The sequence below is a fragment of the Bombus impatiens genome, unplaced genomic scaffold (assembly GCF_000188095.3).
Source record: "Bombus impatiens unplaced genomic scaffold, BIMP_2.2 scf_0020, whole genome shotgun sequence".
Classification (NCBI taxonomy): Eukaryota; Metazoa; Arthropoda; class Insecta; order Hymenoptera; family Apidae; genus Bombus; species Bombus impatiens.
This window is the reverse complement of record NT_176439.1, coordinates 1,306,345-1,330,620: the sequence shown is the minus strand read 5'-3', so window position 1 is coordinate 1,330,620 and position 24,276 is coordinate 1,306,345. Positions and strand designations below refer to the sequence as shown.

Sequence of the window (24,276 nt, the reverse complement as noted above, 5' to 3'; positions counted from 1 at the left end):
AGACACCGGGCACCGCGGTTTTTAACGTGATCTCGTGACGGCCGTCGGTTGCTTGTCGCGATATTCCTCTATCCCTCCTTCTGTCTCGCTCCACTGCTGCTGCTGCTGTTGCTACTACCGTTGCTAAGGTTAGACGAGCCAGTTGAGAAGAGTACAAGGTGGATCGAATTCACGCCCGTCGAAAATGTCGATAACATGTTGGCTTAAGATTCAAAGACAGAGAAATAGACTTTTAGGATTGAAATTAACGCGTAAGATGACACGTTCGAATTCGCGAAGAGAGGATTGGAAATATCGGAGATTGGAATTAAAGTGGATGTGATGGAACAGAGAAATAATGCAACACGAGAAATTTCAATGAATTTTTTTTCTTTTTTTTTTCATTTCGCTTCATTTCACCATTATCTTTAGGATAATGGCATTAAAAAATGTTTATTAATATAATATGTATACTTTCCTTAAAATCATTCATACTCGTATTCTCATAGCGTAATAATCATAATAATATATATAATCATTATAATAATATATATATATCTATATTTATTTATATATATATATTATGTATATGTATTTCGCATATAGAGAATAGTCAATTACATAGTAGGTTTCCGTAGGTTTTTTTCCTGTTGTATTACCATTATCATTATCATTATTATTATTTTTTTTGTTCATTTACTCTTTAATGTAAGGTATTTCATTACTAAACATATAAAAGCGGTATAAAGCTCGATCCACACACGCTAATTAATATTTCTTCTTTTCTCCGTCATTTTTTTTTTCTCATCTTCTTCCTTTGTTTGTCCGTTCTCACCCAAATTCTGATTAATAATTACAAATTGTCGCGTCTCACCACCAGTGTGTTTCTTTTTTATTTTATTTTATGTGTGCTTCTGTCTTCTCCTTTTCTTTCTAAAACGCTTTGTTTCTTTTTCTAATAAATTGCCGGTTCGCGATAATTTCCGTTTATTCTGTTCTCTTCGCGTCTCGCATAACCCATAATCTCATCGCTTAAATATTTCTCGCTTCTCTCCTCTCGCGCATCCCTCATAATACTCTCTCACTCTCACGTTTCTTATTCTTCCGACATTTTGCTTTCCGTTTACTTATTTCCATTAAACCTAGGCGCGCGCGCGACGTAATTCCGCGATGCGTTTTGTCTTAATGCTTACGAACGCACTCGTTTAGAGCGTACTTCGTCGACATCCCTCTCGCTGGTTTCCACCACTTCGCGACTCGTCGATCGAAAATACAATGTACGGATACGTTAGAAGGAGAGAAATAATAATAATAATACAAGGACAGACAGGAGAGGGGAGAAGAAAAGAATACGAAAAGGTTGGAAGGGAAAGAAGAAAGGAAAAGCAATATCCCACCAATGCTCGATCGAACCACGAAGGGGATGAAACGCGAGACGGACAATGCGTAAGCCCGAAAATAAAATTGCCAGGACCATATTGACCGTGTCCTCCGCTCTGTTTAAGAGCATCGATTAATTAACGCGAACTCGTATTTAGCGCGACGATGACGACGGTATTAAAAAGTAAGGGAGGTTCCCTTCCTCTCTCTCTCTCTCTCTCTTTCTCTCACTCTCTCTCGCGTTCTCTCTCTCTCTCTCTCTCTCTCTCTGGTGATCGTGACCCTCGATCTGTCCCTGAAAATTCGGGTCAATGGCCAGTCTAACCGTCGGCAACGTCCTCGAGTAAAATATTAAAAGACTAAAGGCGAGTCGTTTCTTCGAGAAACCTCTCTCCCGCCGTTACTACACGTTCCAACCATTCAACGCATCCAATAGGCCTTCGCTTATATTTTATTTTGTACGTCCCCGATACGCTTAAGTTTCCACGACACTTTTTATTCTCGAATTTGTAATCTCCTCCTCCGCTCCCCCCTCCCTCACATTCTCACGTTACTTCTCTTCTTTTATTCTATTTTGTATATTTTTGTCACTTTAAACGATTCTCTCCCGGTTTACTCTTCCTCTCTTTCTCGAAGAAACGACCCTAACACGTGTTAAGCACTACCTCTCGATCGACACAGTTTATCGATAATATATCTTTTTCAACCGTAAATCATCCTTCGTTACTTTCCGCTTCTTCGTGCGTCTATCTTCCCCCTCGAAATCGCTGGCGGGCGCACCGGTTTGATTCGCTACCTTTTTTCTTTTTTCATACAATCTTTTCTCTTTTCTTTTCATTCTCACTCGACGACCCACGATATTCAACCGCCGTGGATCAACCCGTTCGCCCTCTTCCTGTTGGAGAGAACGTATCCTCGACGGTTTCCAGTAATGTGAATCGTGTTCGACCGTGGCTGCTGCTTTCTTAATCCCTCGGTTTTACACGACCCTTTCCCGTTTCTTTAATCGCGAGCGAATTCTTCGCGAACGATCCCAACGCCCAGCGTCGAGAATGCACTATCGACGAAGCAATTCCTCTCGAGAACCCTTTTTTCGCGTCGCGTCGAGAGCACGTTCGTCCCCTTTACAAGTTTCCAGCTACGATTCGATACTCGTCATCGATATTTCACACCATATTCCGTTACGCCAGCTGAGCTTTACACGCTTCATAGACGAAGATCTTAGTCGTCCCTGATACGACGATTGGTCTCGCGATATTTGTTAATTACACAAGGTTAGTTGAACATAATTTCTCTGTAAATGTAAAATTTCTTTATTTAAAGTTTAATCTTTTGCATCCGAAATAACAAATTTTTTTGTTTAACGAAACCGATGCATACAATTATTAAGCATGAATTTTGTATTCGAACATATTTCTGTATGTTCTATTCTTCGAAAGAAATCAAACGTTGTACAACCAAGCAAACAAATATGCAGTGCGGCTCGAAGGATTTCTCGTAATTTTGCTTGTTGCTTTCTGAGAAGATATCACACTTGAAAATATTATAAAGTATAAGTATATATTAATACACTGATATAAATGTACATACGTAGATGATAGAAACTACTATTTCTTGAGCATAATTTCCCTTATGCAAAGTGTTTATTTCCACCCTAAAAGTAACATAGAAATCATTGTTTTTGTTCGAATTAAAATTTAAATCAAATAAGCTGCGAGTTTCTTTACAAAATTTACAAAAGAAGCTGGAAATCTTTTTAAAATACAAGTAACGCAGAAATCGTTGTCTGTTGTTGTTTCGCGAGATCGAAAATCATCGTTCTTCTTCCGAAGATAGTAAAAGTTCGAAATATCTAGTAACCGGTCACCGACCGCCCGCCAGCTAAAGGTACAGCGTAGTATCTAATAACACCCGAGTTAGACTCTCGCCCTCAAGCCAACCAAACAAATATAGTTCGCATACAATTATTACAATACGAATTCTTAAATATCAACTCTTATACTCTAACGATAGAATGATAATAATAGGGTTGTGTCTCGGCTGAGAGAGACGGCCGAGGCTCTCGAAGCGCCCCGGAAACCGTCGCCGGCTATGCATGTGTGTACGTTTTTCACTGTGTACGCTACATAATAGTTTTCTTTCTTTCTAACATATACCGCTTTGTTTTGCTCTCCTTTTACTTCACGCTTTTCTTTGCTATTTCTTTTTTCTCGTCTTCAGCGCAATCGACGGATGTTCATCGCTGTGAAAACGAAAGTACGTGTTTCACAGGCAGGATAACGATCACTGTTATCCGGATGTTGTGCGATAACCGTCGAATATTCGCGGTGAATGAGAACAGAGCATTCTCACAATTGTCGATAGTGATTTGATCGAAACATTGACAGACTATGACCGTTTGCAACTACTATGAAGCTGTCGAGATCGGTAAAGATGATTTTACGACACCCTCCGGTGTGTTTTAATTGCTAATTATTTAGTGAAACATTTCGTTAATCGAGTCATTCAGAAGCTATACTGATCGACCAACATCATAAAAGTTCGTGGACTTTTACGTCGCAAATACTTTTTAAAAATTATTTTAGAATTTACTCTGTTCTATCAAGTAAAATGATGAAAGATAGCACGGTGTTGCTTTTTTATCTATCTTTTCTTCTTTTTAAAGTGGCACTTGATAAAGTTGACGAATTTGTTGAAGGTGTAGTCAATCAGTTTATCTTCTGAGAAATTCAATTTCGAATAAGTTGAAATTACGATGCGATTAATATCGGTATGAAAGAATGTTGTGGTAAAATCGTTTGTTATAAATTCCTCTGTATCGAGGTAAAAGGGGTAATTGGACTGTGATAAGGATAAATATTGCTGAATGTAGATAAATAGGATTCGTTGCAAATTCCATTATTAGTGGAAGTTGTCTATCTTAAGTGTTTATCTAGAAAATATGTATCTGAATAGGATTCAAAGCGGAAGTTCCATTAGCGCTGCTACCTGAACTCTCAATAAGATCGATTCCAGGAGCAGACAAAAGAAAAGACACTTTGAAAATTTTTCCAAGATCTCGAGCCTAAAGAAGTTTTCTATCTGCTGGTTTTAGCGTTGTGTACCGATGCTTTTCCGAAAAATGGCCAACGTGGATACCACGTGTAGTAAAGTTAATACCTGAATATTCCCTTTATCGAAAGCTCAGTCGACTTTTTAGACAGAATATATATCGAACTGGATTTACACGAAGTGATCGTCGATCAAGAACGTTGCGCGCAAAATGTTCCAATCGAAGTTCCAATTTCTTTGTATAGAAAATTTTACAAATTTCCCTCTTCGGGATATTATGCTCGACAGACGACGCGATTCCTAACGCTAATTACATCTATTTCTGCCATATTTTCTACCACTACGCTTCTACTTCTACCGTTCCTATCTTCTACCATCGAAATTCTCCTTTGTTATTCTATTCTTTTCTCCTCCCTCCTTTTTTTTTTGGTTGTTTTTTGGAGCACTTTTGAATAGATTTTTATCAAAAATATATTTCGTATACGAGTGTATACGTAGTCTCTTTACACGCGACGTCGATCGTCCACCCGACTCTCGAGTAAATTCTTACGGATATTCGAACTATCAAGGAATTCTTGAACGTTCGGATATGGAGTGGTCGGGCCAACGTTGTTCGCCGCAATTCGTCAATTTCCTTCGTCGTAATTTTGTTTCTCTTTAATTAATAAATACATCGTCGGTCGAGCAAGCATATTTTCCGCGTATTATTAGAATTCTGTAATTTGACTTCCACGCGATTCTTGATCCAAACGACCTGCCCTTCGACATATTTTTCTACGATTATTTAGCTCATCTACTAAAGATCAGTCTGATAAATCGGAGATATAAAAAGGCGTCGAAAAAACGCGGCGAAATGCGTCATAAAAATCGAAGGCTGGAACAATTATGTTTCTCGAGTCTTATTGGTCGGCAGTTGGGCGCGTGGACCGCCGCAAGCTGTCCCTCGAGTCTTCGTGCCCGCTCACGAGGTTAGAGTTTATTCGCCACATTGTGATCAAAGCATCCTTCGTGTTTCTCATTTTATCTGACCAAGAGCCGCGATTTCGTCGAAATAAAATGCAGCAAGAGTACACATTCACATCGTCGACTATCTTGCTGCTTCAACGAAAACAATTATACGAAAAATTTTGCGTTTTCGGAGTTTGATCAGGCCAGACAGCTTATCGCTCTGCTTCCTCGATACAGCGAGAATTTGCTCGAAAGACAAACTACATGTCCACGTTTGTTTCTTTTGCTTCCATTCGTTTTATTGCTAAATTGGTAGAAAATACGACCGAGCAAGTCGCACGGGATTACTCGTGATTCTGCAACTGTATCGGTGTGAAAAGGGAATCGCAATTGGTTAAAAATTGTCGGTCAGTAAAGTAGACGTTGACTGATGCGTATATGAATAACTGGTGCATGAATTTACGTGTACGTGTGTTGTTTGCTTGTTGATTAATCGTATATCGTTAAAGTTCGTACGATTACGTGTGTAGTTAAGAACTATTTACAGACTCTCGTGAGAATAATACGCCCCGAGCAGGCGAAAAGGAGACACACCTATAGAAAAACGCTCACCTATAGAGAACAGAGCGTTCTTCTCCGAATAGATAGAGCAAGATTAAAAATCGGAAACGTTCGTGTTTTTATATCCCTACGGAGCGGAGCTGCATGCAAATAGACACACCGAATTCTAGCTACGATTATCGAGTTCGTCATCCTCGAAGCTTGCTTTCCCTATACACACGACTATAGACCATCCTGTCGTTTCGATGCACACTGTCCTTCCTTCTATCCGCGGCGACATTACCGTGTACCAATCTCACTTAAGACACAAGCCTGGTAGATCGTTCCGAGAGAATTTCGCGAAACCGGCTACCATCGTATCTCTTCCCCCGTGGTTGTGTTGCCTGTTTTTTCTTTTTTTCTTTCTTTCTATCTTTCTTTTTTTCGTTTCCCAAACCGTGGGGGACGAAGACGTTCGAAACTTGCTTCGTACGTCGCAGGGATTGAGAATTACGTTGGCCCTGGAAACCTTCGAGTTGGGTTCAAGTTTTCGATATTTCCAGCCGCTTGACCTCTCTCCTCGCTTTCTCGAGAGCGTCGTCGCTAGACTTTTCACTTCGTCTCGGGACATCGTCGTGGGATTCTTTTCCAAGTTTGAATTGTGACGAGGGAAATCCCAATTTCTCGGTATTCTAATGTCCTCGCGGTCTGATACATCGGTTTCGATAAAACGTTATAGATCGAACAATTTCTGATATTTTGGATCATTTTGCAGTCTTTGGTTTCGGATAGATCGCCGTATGCTAGTTGGAAGAAACTCGGTTCCCATGACGCGCGTAACGAGCAATCCCTGGGACGCCATACCTGAGAGAATTCGGGCTAAATCGAGATAAATCGGGCGAAGCCGCGCCTTAAGTGCTAATGGCAGTCTAGATCGTTAACGTACAGGTATGCGTATGCTCGTTAAGTGTATACAATAATATATGTTATACGTATCGTACCTCGTTTAATACGTAACACGTTTGAAATAAGACCTAACTCTAGATAAGTATACGGTACATACACCATATAATATAATAGATCATTTGTTAATTTTAGATCGTCGTAATATACTCATACCACCAGGGGAAAACATCGTTAAACGTTTACTCTCTTCCTCTTAATATTACCTTTTCCTTTTCTCGTTACGCATTCTCACATTTCTTTCGCTCTCTCACGCCGTATTATTTTTCACTCGACCAAGCATACCGATTTCCTCCGCCCTTTCTCGTAAACTCACACACGCAAATTCTCATTTACACTAATCTACGATCGATCTGACGGTCACTCGTTTCTCTTCTGTCTCGCGTCGTCTTCCTTGTTGCTGCTTCCTTGCGTCAATATTCCATTCGTCGCTCGAATATAATTACTTTTGTTAGAAAAATTTGTACTCTCATAGGGGAGGTATAGAGAAGACCTCGGACTCTGTCTCTCGCCGAATCGAATTCCGAGCAATTTTCACTGTGAATCCTCTCATCGATAAACGATTATCGATCGACGGCGGTAGCTCTGCCAGATTTTTCAACTCGTCGATATCCACTTCAAACCGCTCGAATATCGGTAAATTAGCTCCGAATTCATTGAGCGGGAGACAGCCAGGTCGACCAAACGAAACGCTCCTCCGTTGCCACGGCCGACCACGAAGAACGAGGACCATCATTGCAAGAACGTGGCGTTCAATTAAAGCTCACAATCGCGGACCAGCATATTCTTTTATTCATTGTCCTGCCGTATAAACGGACGAATCCCTTTTTTCGCTTCTCCGTTTCCGTTCTTCGCGATAAAAAGGAAAACAGCTAGTCTTTGTTCCCTGTGCTCGCGAGTCCAGGCTTTTCCTTTTCTCTTTTATTTCTTTTTTTTTTCTTTTTTCCTCCATTTGCACAGCACTCGAGACGTCTGCCAATTAAATTAAATAGTGTCGAGGAAGGATGGACGAATGCTCCTCGAAGCAACGATTCAAAATAAAAGTATATGTCCCTTCTGTTTTCCGGCTCACAGCTTCCGTTCTTGCGACTCGTGTCTCTTTCTCCGGCGTTCTTCATTTGTAATGCAATGATCGTCACTCTTGAACCAGAGGGAGCGTTTTACACAAAGTGGCTCGAGTCGATGTTTCTCCTCGTGGTCGGCGACCAACGGGCATCAGATTTCGTTTCCCTTCACTCTTTCGCTCGCCATCGTCTCTATATCTTTTCTTTCTCCTCTCTTTCTCCCTCTTTGTTCTCCCGTGTCGAAAAAAAGGTGTAGAACGCGGTGGAACGGAAAGGAAAGCTATAGCGTTGGTCTGTTGGCCAACGAGAATTCGTTCGGACAAGGGCTTCCGGAATACGATTTCGTCAACGGAGCTTTCTATACATATACACAGGTACACGAAAGAATTCGAATACTAATTTTCCACGAAACGTACGTTTGTAATAAATATCTCGTAATTTCTATATACATTGTTCAAATTGGTCTCCAACTTTGCCAATATCGTCGCAGCAATAGCAATGATATTTTAAAATGTCGTGTACAACACACGCGATATAGACGTAAAAAGTTTTGCGGTGAATGATCAAAGACTTTCGTGGGCCAGTGTATACCATTTTTCTCCTTTGTATTTTATTCTTGGCGGGCTGCAAATTCACCGATGGGTTAAGATCCTTTCGTTTTTCACACTCATTCGCCACTCATTCGAGATCGCTGATCACCGCGACGGCGCATTCAAGTCGTTCTCGTCTTTCACTGCTCCTTTCAAGAATAAAATCTTTTCGCTCGATTAAATCGCTTCGACTCGTTCTTTAATTCCAAGCAACGATCGATCGGCCGATTTACAGGATCTTTCTTTCTCTTTTCATCGCTGATTGATTTATCGCGACGTGAACGCGCCGACGTTTTTCAGCTATTCGCAAGCTACACGAAGAAATGGGGGATAGCTTCGATCGAGTATTTAATTACTACGAGCAAAGGGTAACCTACGAGTTATGTATACACGAGTCTCGCCGCTTAAAAGCGCCAGGGCTTTTCTCTTCCTCTTCGAGAAAGGATTATCATCTTCGCGAAGGTTGCGCGTGCGATACAGGGAGGTGGGATATCTCGTCTAACCTCTACGATCGAAACAGCAAATAGCGATTATAGTTACGTACGTCTTAATACAATTAACTGCGTGTATATATTGCATTATATATCGAACGCGCGTTAGTTCGAAGGATAATTGATCGAAACGTCGTTACGATTGCTTCTTCCTTCGTCGAAGATTTCCTTGGGAAAGTCTCGCGTAAATTTCATCTTTCTTTCTTATATATCCGATCATTTATCGTGTTTAAACCAACGAGATTCGATCAAATTTCTCGTTTACGAATAATAGAAACTGTTAACGTTCTTTATTCCATTTTTCTCCTTAACGAGAAACCAAAAGAAAGAAACGAACCGCGATTAATTCTTTCGCCACTGTTTCATCGTTTATCACCGTCTTAAGCACATTATAAATAAAAAGCGATCTGTTCTAAAGAGTCTGACGATTGAATGTAACAAACAAAATTAAAAATGACAAACGTTTAAAAGACACGACGATAACGACGAATACCAGAAAGACCTTAATACGCGAGACATCCTAATCTCTGGAGATAGAAGTTTCGTACGACGCATGACCGCGCTCTTCCTTATACATTTCACGTACATCGATACAGAAATATTCCCGTCAACGAGACAGCGAGCTTACCCTGACAGACAAACGCACTGAGTCCGATAGAAGAATTTCGTACAAGCCTTAAACGTTAAGAATGGTGTATCGCTTTCGAATACCACGTAGCCAATCATGGATCTCCGAAGCGTCTTTTTCTCTCGAGTCACTTCACCCCGTTTAAAAATCGAAATCTTTACTCGATACTTGAATATGTCGATAGTATAAAAAAGTTTAGCGACGAAAGAAAGAGGACAGTAGAGGCAACAGGACTAAATTGAAACGACTCGTTAGAATATTTTCGTGAAAATCGCTCGAGAGAAACACACGCTTCGTGGAAAAATGTTTTCTTTTTTTAACCACTACGAACGAGTCTTCTAGACGTTGATTTCCGATGGAGCGGCAATTTTACGAATCTCGCATCTCTCTTTCTTTCCCTCCTCTTCTCAATTTCCTCAATTTTCCATGCCTCGACAAGTCTTCGTCCCATTTTATCCCTTTTCTCCTTCACTTTCTTTCCTCTTCGTTATCCTTGCTTTGAAGCACCCTCTGTCAGTTGTCCCGTTTGGTCCGCACTACCAGCATTGATTATTTTGTTGCTTTCGCAATGCACAAGAATGCTTGTGTTTTACTATGATTTCTTATTACTCGTTTTTTTTTTTAAACATTTTTTCCTCCTTCGCCATACTTCCTTTTTCCTGATTTTAGATCCGTCTTTCCATTCCTTTCTATATGCCCTCCGATCGGTCACTCCCCTCCTTCCGGCCTTCACGTTACTTTACAATCGACATTAATTAACGAATTAATTAGTACAAGCTAAACACGCGTTAGAAGAATTATACAACTAGAAGAAAACGCGGGCTTCGCGATTGGTACTCGTTTTTCCACAGAATTCGTTCAACTTCATTCTTCTTTCTCCCTCACTCTCTCTCTCTCTCTTTTTCTCGCCACGAAATACGCATTGTGCTTGTTTTCGTATTATCCTTCGTTCAATTTCAGAATGAATTCGGTGAGTTATTCGACTCGAGGAGCATAAGCGTGTTAACTGTTTCTAATTTCTTGAAGAAATACGCGAATTCGATGGTCGTTTCTCCTCTTCGCCACCCTTTTCCGTTTCAAAGGGAACCTCCTCCTCCTCCTCACGCGGACGAATTGAAAAGTTCGATCGCACGTGTGAAAGGGCTAAACAGAGGCGAACACCTCGATCAAAGTTTTTCTCAAAAGATCTCGAAAGCATCTTTCTCGTCTTCTTCTTCTTCTTTCCTGTGGCGTGTCTTTTAACTTCTTTTTAAGAAGATGTTTATCTTTTTTCCTCCCTCCTTGTCAAGTTTCCAACCTTCTTTTTCATTCGTATCTTTTCCTTTCTCCTCTTGTCAACAGCTACTAATTTATGTTACGCGACGCGGTTATACGCTTAAACTAAACTTAACACGAGCTATAAATCCTAGCGCGTTTTAAAAAACGTACGACCCTTTTTGCCCGATCTCGTTTCCTGATCGCCTCGGCGATCGCTTAAAAAAATAGGGTACAAAAATTATTCATCTAAATTTCGAAAGCCTTATCCGAATACTACGCGAAGTTTTTTCGTTTCTTTTTTTTTTCTTTTTTACTTTTCTCTCAGAATTTCCTTTTCTTAACCCCCCGCCTAATAAACACAGCCGAATAAAAATGCCCCGACTTCGAATTACGATTCACTGTAACCAAAAATCGTTACGAGATCCTCGATCACACGCGATGACATTTATCGATTATTCGATTTGACGAATCTTGTTTCTTTTCGAAATACGTATAAAAAAGACTACCCTAAACACGACACGTAGATTATGGTAATTATTACAATTTTTTCTCACCGATATAAAAAAAGGAGATTGCTTATCGTTTTCACGCGGAAGACTCTCCGCCCTCTCGCTTCTCTCTTTTTTTCTGTCCATCGTCGTATTCTTTTAAATGACTTTACTCAATGACCGATAGAAAAACGCCGAGTATCCTATGAAACGAGCTCGCTCTTCGGATCCACGCGACTATCCGCGCGCGTAAAAACGGAACGACTGAAAAGAAACAAAAAATACACGTCGCTGAATTGGTGTCGATATTCCACGGTGATATTTCCGCACTGTCGCCTCTCTTTCTTTCTCTTCTTCTTACAACCGAGTGCAAAATGTATGTCGCAGTCTTACACACACAAGGTGTCGTGACGTATACGCTGGAAAAACCGTATTACAAATACACACGTGCAAGCTTACGCTTGGTGTTTCGTGTCACTCTGAAAATTTCACTCGTGTCAGCTTCACGCTTAAAATCTTCAATTGCCGATTTGAAGAAAAAGCGATGTTCTCTTCGATATTTATTCTCTCCGCCTCGACTCTGCTACTTTATTGCGATTCTACGGCTCTACGATTAAGAACAAATTACGAATTATCATCGAAAACATCGATCACGATCGAGGAGAGAATTTTCAGAGTATTTCTCTACGTTGGTGCGAAGAACTCTGCCGAGAGGACTATACTTAGAGACACGGCAGAAGAAAGTACTACTAACAAGGGAATTGGTTAGCGATACACACGATTACATACATGTATATACGTAAGACTATATGTATACACACACAGAGTAAAACGCGATTAAATGTACGTAGGGGAAGGGAGTAGTAGGTGATTATAGCACATCCACACGCCATTCAGACACATTGGTTTACCCCTTGAGGAAATTGCCTGTAAACGGGTTTCGATACTTCGGGGCGGCCTACCAACTAACGATTAATTACGCGTCTCCACTGTGAAAGCTTAATTACGATCGTTGCACGCGCGTATCTATTATCTTGCTTCATCCAAATATCTCTTCACCTTTCTTGCTCGTGCTTTTCCGCACCTTCGTCTCGTTCCTCGAGTGTCCATTGGAGAAAAGCAAACTTTCAAAAAAAAAGCGAGAATATCCTTGCGTCGTTGTATCCGTGTAATAGAATACAAGAACCGTTATAGATAGAGTCTTGGAGTCGTGGATTTCAAAGAAATCTCATTCTCGATGCAAGAGTTTGTATTCGAAGATTTTCTCCCTTTTTAAATACACCCAGCTTCCAGAAGACACTCGAGGGGGACATTAGCGCGGAACGGTGGCACGAGGGTAAAAATTGAACGCCAGTCACTAGTCCTGAATCGAGAGGATCTAGATGAAGACGCTATAACGCAAAGAATGGAAAACGAAAACGAAGCGAAAATTGAACCGTCGTTCGCGACGAGTAATAGAAGCCGTGTACGAGTTTATGTATCTGTACGTGTATATGTATTTTCTGTGTTCTTTCGTTCTCTCTTCTCTATGGAATTTTTCGTTGCTTTCATTCCCACCATAACGAGACTCATTCACTCTCTTGCTCTCTCTTTGCGATCGATTGGTTCACGGCTCGTAAAAACCGGGCCATCCGCGCGTGGTGGCTGAAACAAAACGAAAACACCGGTGAAAGGGAATAAATGGAAACTGGGAGGACCAACGACGATTCGAACGAACGAACGAACGGAACGAAGGTGAAACGCGAAGAGCCGTGAACCAATTGTCTACGCAGCTACACGTCGATTAACTCATCGATCCTCCATCCGCGATATCGATTTGCATATCCACCTTTCTCTCTCTCTCTCTCTTTCTGTCTCTCTTTTTTCTGTTTTGCGTTTTCATTCGTTTGCTCCATCTCGTTCTTAGAAGAAACCGCGAAATGTCGAAACCTCTGTCCTCTGAATTTTTAAGCTTTTTAATTATTTCCTTTATTTTTTATTTTTATTTTTATTTTATTTCGTTCTCTTCGTGTAAAAGGTATATTGTACAATATGTCGATACCTTTGATCATTTTTTTCAAAGTTATAGCTTATATGATCTCTTTCATTCCTTTTTCTTTTCCTTTTTTTTTTTTTTAATTTTAAAACAAGAGGAAGCAAACGAGAAGCAGGTGTTATAGGTTAAATAACAACATTATGTTCCTATGTACATTTGTACCTTAGCCAACCTATCTCCAATCGACTCGATAATGGCCGGGCTCCCAGGATTAGTGAACTTTCAGGTCTTTCCGAGCTCCTTCCGAGATTCGTCTACAGAGGGGAAACACCAGCTTCTTGAGAAATTACCTTCACGATATACATATATATTCGTTACAGGGCCAAAGAAGAGAATGCTCGATATACGTTTTTCCTTTTTGTGGTTGAGCAAATTTGGACTGTAGGTTCAAGAAGTTGTTCGCAAAAGCTTTGAAAAGTGATATTTCCAACAGCAACCCGTTCAACGTGATTTGGCACCCGATATACACGCTTCCACCACCGTATGACATATTCCGTCGGTTCACCGTGAAAAATCGTAGATCCCGCTCGATTCGCTGGGAGCCCGGTTCTTTCTTAGAGTGTGAAAGACAGCCGGTGTGTGTATTATTTGCGTGGTCGGCGATCGTCGGCCTTGCCTCCCGATCAACCTCTCGATATAAAAATCTTTCTCTAAAAAACGCGCCAAAGAATTCTTTTCACTGGGACACGTCCGTGACTGGACGAAAGAGGGGGTGTGTGGGTTGTTTCAAATAGGTACGTCGTGTAATCTCTCGAGAAGTAAAAAAACCTTCCTCTTTTCATCTTTCGATCTCTCCTCTCTGTCTTCCCACATTCTTTTTTTAATCCTCTCTTCTTTCTACTTTTCCTAAGCCCTCGTTATTTCGATAATAAACTTTCTTTCTCTCTCGCTTTTTTTCTCTTTTTTTCTTTTTCTTTTTTCTTTTTTTTTTTTGTAAGGATCAACGGTAGGATTATTATAATCGCGTCGAGAGACAAGGCGCGAAGAACAGGGTCAACGTAAACGCCGTCCGCGAGAAAAAACAAAATCGCTCTCCAGTAGCGCACTCGATAAAATTTCTTCGTCGTCCGTAACACGTTTCAGTATTATAACAACACCATATTTTTGGGCAATGTACATTTTAAATTACACGCATCAATTACAGGAGATCTCCATGGCATAATCAATCTTTTTTTATCTTCTTCATTTTCCCTAATACGCGCTCTCTCTTTCTCTCTCCCTCTCTCTCTCTCTCTCGCTCTCTCTCTTTCTCTTTCTTTCACTCTCGCTCATCGTTCTCTTCTCATCGTCGTGTTGGGCGTGGAAAAAACAGTGGCCTCTGAATCAGCGTTTGCAAAAAGGGAGGGAGTGAGATTTATAATCTGTCAAACTTAATCGGGGCTCGACACACGCGAAACCGAAAGGATTTTTTCCACAGGGGGAGGATTATGTATAACCAATCGCGTCTTCCTTGCTTGTCTTTCTCATCTCGATTCGGTTTCCCCGGATCATGGAACGACGCCCTTCCGGTTCCACGTTCGCGTTAATATTATCTTTTTTTCCTCTCTATCTTTCTCACTTTGTACGTCTTTCGATAAGGTCGCGTTCTGTCGATAGACAAGTGGCGCGATTCGGTTAAATGCTTCTTTTTCTTCTCCTCTTTCCAGTTTTTTTTTTTTTTTTTTATTTTCTTTATCTCTCCATTTAATGTTCAACCCTCTCTCACACTGCATTCTCGTCGTGCATCGAATCGCTCAACGTCTTTCGCTCTCGTTCGTTCTGCTCTCATTCATACCCTCGCTCTTTCCACGTCTCTGCGCCTGAAAATAACCGGGTTGGAAAACGAGAAAAACGCTCGACCCCGCGGGCACGTCGATCAAACTTTGACCAACATCTTTTACAACCCGATGGACGATACACAACGCGCCTTCTAATAATTTAATTAATAACTTGAGGTAATTAAGGTATCCGTAGTTTTTCATGAATCTCGCCGCCTTACTTCGATCAATTTCGAAGAAAAACCTTCAGAGACGTACCCGCGACTCTCGCGACTAAAACTAGACGCCAGACGAATGTTCATAGTCGATGGAACCTAATTTAGAAACACGTGTTAAATGGTACCTAAATGTCGAACAATCACGATCGAGCCGTGGCGCGTTCGGCTCAATGGACAACAGGATCGCCAAACGAAAATCAAAGAGAAAAAATAAGATAGAAAGGAGAATCGTATTATTCTCTGCACAATGGACTCATCGATCTGTCGTTCGCGAACGGAGCGGCAAAGTAAAGAAAAATCAATCACCGTACAGATTCGAGATGCTGAACGACCTTGAAATTCTCGCGACAGCTGCCGCGTCGTTCGTTCGTCGCTATGATTGGAAACTAATTAAAAATATCTCTAAGAAACCTACGATGCGATAGCGATAAATCGTACTCGACTACGAGCGATCATCGACGCCGGGGAAACGGACGTCGTCGTATGATGAGTCGAGGAATAAATCAAAGGAGTAGTACATCTCGTTGTAGACCTACATATTATTCTATGCAGAAGCGAAAATTAAATGAAATCTGCTCGGAAGAAAACTAAAGCGATACGGCTACGATCTTTAAACGATTGGAAAAAAGTGTTCAAAGATGTGTCGATGGATCGTCGTTCACTGTTTTATTCCAATCGTTCGGTACAATAAATCAAGCGTTCTATTTAATCGCGACTCGACGCTGGAGGGCGTCGATTTCTTGTATCGATCACAAAAAAGTATCACCATTTCGCGTGCACCCCTTTCTACCCCGTGTGTCTTCCGTACGACTTCGCACAATATTCCTTCCTAACTTAAAAGCAACTCGTACCCATCGGTGGTAAAAAAATAAAATTGTTAAATTAAAAGGACTTTCGCGAGGACCACTGAATCGGGCAACTAACAGTTGCAACGAAACGTCAATTAATTGGTTGCCCGTTTAAACGAAGAACAGGAGTGTGAAACGTAGGGATTTCAAGGAATCGAAAATATCTCGACGGATTAAAAAAAAAAAAAAGGGTAGTCGCACGGAAGGACTCTCGACGTCGCGTCGGCAGAAAGGGGAATGAAATTAAAAATGGACTAACGAGCGAGCCGGTGTGCTCGATGAAACGTTAACGAGGAGGCGCTGTAAGAAAAGCTCGAACGCGTTTCTGATCACGATCCACGCGGCTCGGCGATTTATAATTGCGACTACTGAAAGAACATCACCTGTGTACATTTGTATAAATGTGTATGTACGTGTACTTATGCGTTGGTATATCTGCTGTCATTGTATATATATTAGGTGTGTCGTATTGGTTCGCGCGGCGCGCGTATTTGTCCAGTGTATCGGTATACCTATGTATGCACGTGTGTGCGTGTATGTGTGAGTGGGTGCGTGTATGTCACAGACGTAAAAAAAACCGACTACAGTGAAAGATCGTGTGACGATTTTCTCCCATCAAATACGCACGTTGTTCCCCTATGTGATTCTCTTTAATTTCGATTAAATATCGCGACGTTTCATCTTTCTCAGAACTTTCAATTGTTTTCGTTTCTCTCATCTACTTCTTAGTTTATTATTTCATGTTTTAGAATTTGTATATTATTTCTTTTTCTTTTCTTATTAATTCTCCTTCAGCCGAACCATGGACGATTACAGAGGTACTCTTATTGTCTCTCGTACTTCGTATTTTTCCTGTCGTCTCGTTTGAAAGTACACCGAGAAGATTAAAAAACAGAAAAAGGAAGAGAAAAACGAAGGATCATCGTGCGTATTTGGTAAATCGCCACTCGATCTTTTCACGCGTCCACCTCTCGTTTCCATATGAAACGTTGTACGTATTTTAATCACTAAATAGATATACAAGACGTGTTTTTTTTTCCTTTATATTCCTAAGGAGAGCCGTACGAGCGCCTCGTACGAGCGATTCCCGCACGCAGACCTCGTACCGCGTTTATTCTGCGTCTTTATACATTTAATATGCGTGAATTCTGTTACCGTAGTGTAATGTCGTTTATGTATATATAATATATCGTCGTTTATGTATACCTATAGTTGTCTAGCACAGCTGTAAAGAGAACCTTACACACTAAGAGACAAAAAAACCGATCCTTAAACGTAGAATTCATATATAATATTTCATATTTATTTTCATATATAATATATATATATATATACTTCATCTTCTTATTAGATTATTTTAAATCGCGTGAATGTCCGCGTGAAAAAGAACGTCTCGAAGAACAACCGATATATAAATTGCAGGATAAAATTCTTTTTTCTTCTCGTTTCTTTCTCACCACCATTCTTTCTTCTATTCCTCTGTCGAGCTTCCACAAATACGACACAGTAGCCTATCACTAGAACGATTCTCGATCGCTCGACAATACGATTTCTCTTCGCCTTCCGTTTCTTTCGCGTTTCTCTTCTTTTCCTTTTCGCGGAAAATTCGTTCTTCTTCGGTTTCTCTGTTCGATAGAAGACGATACAACGATCTTCTTAATTCCGCTGTTAGAAACGATCGAGAAGAAGAATTCGCGGCATCGAGCGTCGAGCGATAACCGAGTTAGAGCCGAGTCTCTAAAATATTCAACGAAATTCAAGAATATCTCTTTGGGCGTCGACCGGCTGGCCAGCCGACGGGCGAAACGAAGAAAGTTCTCTTAACTAGAATCTGAAAACCGTCGTTTTCCAATAAACTTACATATTTATCGATGATTTCAAAACCTCTCCTCCTTCGTTACATCACCTCTTACCCTTCATAATGACTATATGCTAAACTCTATTCATAGTTCAACCATTCATAACCTCTCTCCTTTAATTCCCATCCTCGAGACCTTCGCAAAAAGAATTTCTTTTCTCGCGTTTGCTTCATTGTTAGCCCCCCCTCCCCCCTTTGTTGTGTATAATTCCCCAACCACATACAACCCTTAATCCCATCCCCTCAACGTGCCATATAGATGTGCTATTCGATTAATTATCATTAGAAGAATCCACGGACACGATTACGACAATCGACGAGACTCAGAGAAACCCGTGAACACGAGCGAAAAACGTTTCTTCTTTCTTCATACTTTGAGACACCTTTGCGGATGGTCTTTCGTTTCGAATAGTCTCGACCGTGTTCACGGACACGTTTCTCTGTTTCACTCGTCGTACTCTTTCTATAAAAACACCGACATAGAAAATCGTTCGCTCGATGGACGTCGCTGTACGAACGGATCGCGGGGGAAGATTCGAATCGTCGCGGCGAAGAACGCTTCATCAGCAGGCAACCGGATTTTCTTTCCTCGATCTTCCAACGATTATTGCATCGGCTAGCCGCGAGAGAAAGAAACAAGTTCCCGGCACGACCAAAGAATTCTCTGCTCCCGGGGTCGCGTGGATCGAGGTAGATTCGTCAACGGGAGAAAAATTGCGTGTAGTTTCGTGTAGTCGAGGAGAAGGCGATCGTCGCGAACGTGCGTCGTTTCCTCCCTACCTGAAACCGCCCTCCGTTCGTCGACGAGCGTCACCGAGCATCGTGCGAAAGTAGAAGATCGTTACAGCGACTTTTACTTGGGGAATAAAAAAGGTTTAGCCTAGCTTTAATGTTTAGCCTTAAGCAACTACAGAGCGAGTGCGTCATTATGCGTCGACGCACCATAGAGAAACTAATCGCGCTCTTACTACCGTCCGTTCCTTTTCTCCATTTATCGTTCTTCCTCCTGTTGCAAGTTGCAGAATATTTTCTCCAAGTTGCTTGCTACGATTCCTCGATGCAGTTTCTTCCCTTAAACATTCTAGATATAGGTACGTCGACGCGTCGAAACTGACGAAATCTTTTTTACAAATCGAATCAGGTGCCTCGAACGGCGCGGTCCTTTCCACGATCGATCGATGCCGACTTTCTTTCAGAGATCGCGTGTAGTTGAACGAGATAGATCGCGAATCGAGTCACATTATTTCGAACGTGGGTTCGTAGCGTTTGTTTCTTCCAATAATTCGTACGAATCGTATAAAAGCGGTAGAATTTGTTTCTTTTAAATTAGTTCCACGTGATAACATATCGTAGCCAATTAGTTGTGCCGACTACTACTTTTATCATTAGATAGCGAGTTACTCAGTTTGTTGAATATCGAGGTTAGTTTACTTTAATTACGTTCTTCGCCTATGGGTCTGCGTATCTAAAGTTGAGAATCATAATGCTGTATCACTGCATTTGCTAGTTGTCATAAAACAACGTTCTGCGTTTATCGTTGTAAAAAGTTTATTATATGTTTCTCGAGTCATGAAACTACACCGTCGCAAGGATGTAAAATTTCGATCGAATTAATTACGAAACTAAAGGAATGACACGTTTAAAAATTGTAACACAAATAATTTTCGACAAACTTACACGTTTCAGCATTTTGTATTTAATACCCGTACACAGGTACTGAGTGTATTACCTCGTCAAATAATTGAATTACTATGGAACTTTTTATTCGTTTCGTAAGTATAAAAAGAAACAAAAGCATAGCGTGGAATCTTGACCTACGCTACTATGATTCTCGGTTCGGCATTTTAAAAAATTCATCACGAACCAAGAGAAAAGAGATCTCGGTTGATCTTGCGATCTCGATGAAATCTCGAAGACGACGATCGATCGAAGGGACACGCGTTGCGATCGGCTTCTCGCGAAGAGGAATTCCACCACTGTTTCCTTCGTTCCTCCGTCGATCGAGTCGCGATAGGAACTAAAAGTGAGCCGATGAATCTCCCGGTATACGTATCGCAGGGCACCTATGGTGTTCAACGACGCGAACCACGTAGCGAAAATTGAAAACGGTAGGGAGTACAAAAAGTAGGCGCGCTCGCGCGCTTCGTGGCGCGAAGAGAAGTTTCATATTTCTTTCGTTTCGCGCTTTCCACGCTCGAAAGACGCGCGCGGAAAACACGCAGGAACAGAAGGTTCCTAGAACGTGTGCGCGCAGGATCGTCGCACACGCGAGCATGACGCGAGCTTCTCGCGTTTGAACCGAAACGAGGAACGAATCGCACACACGTGTAGCATTTTGTTATTTAGTTATACGTCTAGAATCACTGGGTATGAACAAAGAAGTAATAAAAACGAATATATCAACCACCACAGCTCCGAGATTATTTCTAATTGCTAAAATCGAGCACGAAATTTCTATGTGTGTTTGGGCTATGCTTCGATGTAGCTTTTACGACCATACATGCGTATATCGGTACTTATAAGTCACGGAATATTTGATATATTCGTAGAATACGCGATGAAATCACACAATAAACGCGAATGAACGAAGAACTTTCGGGCAAAATATTTACGAAAAATATTTTGTTTTTTACAAACGAATGTATCAAGAAGATACTTGAACTTGCTATCTAAAATTTGTTCTTATTCGTCTAGAATTTATTAAGAAAGAAACATCGATTGATTTGAAATCATTCGGAGTATTTTCAAATCAAATTACTGAATTACGAAATTTTAGTTAGTTTCGAATAATGCAAAAAAGAAATTCTTCTTTAGGAACCGTTATAATTACCGATCCAAACGTGACTACCATTTAAAAAATTGGAACTAAAGCTTCCAAAACATAGTTCGCCACGTTTACCTGCGGCTCGTTTCTAAAAAAAAATTCCTCGATTACAAGGTGAAGTTGATGCGTTATCGATGTGTGTAATCCGTGTGTTTTACACGGAAAGCTATAAATTATACTATTTTTTTGAAGATTTTACATCGAATTTACTTTATCAGAATTGTTTAAAATTAGCAAATATCCTGCGACTTATAAACGAAAGTGTACCCTTGATAACCAGATGAAAAGCGAGGAAGCTAAGAAAATCGGGTTTCGAACAACCGAAAAACATCTATGGGAAAGATTCACAGACTCGCAGTTATTTGTTTTCCTGTTTCCCTTCCATTCTCTCACAATCTTTCTTCCCGCTATTTGGCACTCTGAGAAAAACGTAACGAGAGACGATCCTCCAACAACTCCATCTTCTGCTCTGTTCGTTCCCGTCTGTGTGTGTTTGTCTGTGTCTCTCGACTGCTTAGACGCAAAGAGGCTTGCTCGCGACACGACAAAAGCGAACGATAAAAAGGAAACGAAGAAAACTGAACGAGAAACGCGGTTTCGTTGCGTGGCAAAATCGGACGACGTTGATGATAACGCACTCTTCGGCTCGTCGTATTCGGCTACCCAAAAAAGAAGTGTTCCACGCGGACATAATGTACTTCTTTTCATCCCCGAATACACGTGTGCATTCAGAGAATTAGCGCGTCCTCTTGTACAAATATTCTTATTCCATTCTTCTCTTTTTTTTTCCTTTTTTTCTTTTTTTACTTTTTCCCCTTTTAATCCCTCTACGTCTCTCGTTCTTTCTCGCCCCTTCCACTCGTACACAGAAAACGTTTTCAGCAATTTGTGCACCCCTTTCTCTCCCCCTTCTGGTTCGTTCGCTCTGATCCCACGTCTTACTCTCACTCGCTGATATTCTCATAGATTAAATCGTCGTATAGTGTGTGCTCGGTTAAATGAAGCCCGCCACCGTAACAGCCTCGAACATTTCTCGAACGAACGAAGAAAAGTGAAAGAAAAGCACGTAAAAGACGAAACAACCTTCTTCTCCTTCTTTTTCTCCTTCTTCGTATATATTCTCGCGCTATCAGACGAAGAGAAAAGAATCTCGTGGCGAGATCGAGCAACGAAGACGAGAAAATGGTTCGTGAAAGGCGTCAGGCAACGGGGTTCACGGGGTCCTCGCTAAAAACCTGTACGGGACAATATAGAAATCTCCTAAATATACTTCCCGGCGTACGAATGGATTAAGTATACTTTTAAATCGAAATAACGTAAAGAAGGTACACGATCGACTATACTACCTTGGGAAAACGGTGGGCGGTCTTCTGTTTGTGGGACGGCCGCTATTGATGGACAGCAACGACCAGCATCGCCAGAAAAACGAAGATTTTATTTCTTCTTCCTTTTTTTTTCTTCGCTCCCTTCTTTCACGCTGTCATCCATTCTCGTATTCTCTCTCTCTCTCTCGCTCGCTCTCTTACAAACGCTTCGTCCTTTCTCGCTTACGTTCTGTACCATTCTTTCACAGGCTTTCACGAACGAACCTGCATATGGCTCGTTCTTCTCTTTTTTCTCTCTCCCTCTCGTTCTCTCCCACTTAATTACGTATTTACACTGGCTACTTCGGGCGCCCATGGCTTTCGACCACCCTTCGGGAGTATTTCCAACGTTGTAAAATTGAAACAAAAGAGGGAGGGAAAAGTATTAGGGGATCGAGGAGAGTAAACGAGGCTGTGTTTTCATCTGTGGTAAACCAGTCGTATGTTTCGAGTTATCGAAAAAGGGAGCGAAATATATAAGGATGAAGTTAAAGGATCGAAATTTAGGGAGAGAGAATGGTCTCGAGGGCGGAAGATCGCTGGGCGCCCGGCCGTTCAACGTGAAAACCCATCGAATGAGTCGTAGATCCTTAAACAAAATCAACATGGCCGCCATAAACGTATAAACTAATAAAATGTAAAAAAAACAACGTTCTCGATTATCTAAGTAACAAACGATAGTTCATTATCTCTTCCCCCTTTTCGTTTCGAAGTGACCATTTTCTTCTTTTTTCTTTTTTTCTTATTTTTTTTCTTTTTTATGTTTGTTTCTTATACATACCTACGTAATATACAGGAAAGTTAGACCATTTTTTTTTCTTTTTCTTTTTAGCGTTCTGCGTATCTCGATCTATACTTATCTGCAATTCGTAATTTTTGTTTCTTCGTTTTCTTCTTCTATCCCTCCAGTTAACGCAATTCAACTATGGGACGCGAGGGACGAATCTTATAAAAAAATCGCTGCTCGATTGGAAACGCGTCAACTGACGATAATCGACGACGTATCGATCTCGTTCGACATTTTTAAACCTAATTGTTCGACTTCCCTAAAGCTAACAAGATTTCCTCGAACGGCTAATTTCCTTTATACACACGCCTATTCTATTCGCTATGATATTTGACTCGCATTTAAATTCGACTAATCGTATCTCTGCCAATAGAACACGAAGAATCATGTAAAGACACGTAAAGACGAACGAAAGTAAAGGAAAATGAAGGAACTTCCCGCGCGTTTTACTAAACGTTGTTTCCTACGCAAACTTTTGCTAACTTAAAGATCAATTCCACCAGAAACGTACTCCAGTTCTGGGATTTGTTGATTAATCTTACCAATAATACTGACGATAATCCTTGGCTCGAATTCTCGCCAAGAGTTGAAGCTCCGCCGAATCGATCGATACGCCGTCGAGATGCGTTGGTTCCCATGTCGATCGATGGGATGATCTCGTCGTTGTGGCCCAAGTACACGGATTCCCTCGTCCCTCGCATTGAATTAACATAGATAAACCCTACTATATCGACATTGAAAAAGAAAAAAACCTTAAACGTTATCGCTGCTACGGGAACTCGCCGGTAATGACCTTACACGTCCGTTTTATACTCTCGATCTCAGGTTAATCGACATTTCGGCAAGATCCTGACACGTTCGTACGTAACATAAGAGAAAATCATTTTCTTGACTCGCTCGATTGATAACTGGAAACACATTGGCAATGTTCCCGAAAATCGGAACGCTCGAATGAAAAACTAAAAATTGATCGTTTCTTGTAAAAACAGAAAAGAAAACTCGTTCTTGCCGAGAAAAAATGAATAAAAGAGCGTAGAAAAAGCGAAGTGCCGAGCCTGAGATTTTTCACGCTCTTGTTGCTTTCTTCTCGCATTTTTCGTCTTCTTCTCCTTCTTCTTCTTCTTTTCTTCTTCGTCGTCGTTATCTTCTTCAGGTGGATGATAATCGTTTACAGGAAAGAATTAAAACGATCTGACGAACGTGGGG

At 41.0% G+C, this 24,276-nt stretch overlaps 1 protein-coding gene across 5 annotated transcripts in view; it reads right to left on the bottom strand.

Annotated features, from left to right (window-relative positions):
* Positions 1 to 867: 867 nt before the first annotated feature.
* The window catches only part of LOC117151106 (headcase protein), a 171,345-nt gene continuing 147,936 nt past the window's right edge, over positions 868 to 24,276 (bottom strand). For 4 of the 5 annotated variants that reach the window (XM_003484771.4, XM_033320260.1, XM_012383843.3 and 1 more), the window contains exon 6: positions 868 to 24,276. This exon is cut by the window's right edge and continues 1 nt beyond it. The gene's annotated coding sequence lies outside the window, so the exon portion shown is untranslated. The other variant, XM_033320263.1, reaches the window with a different exon arrangement.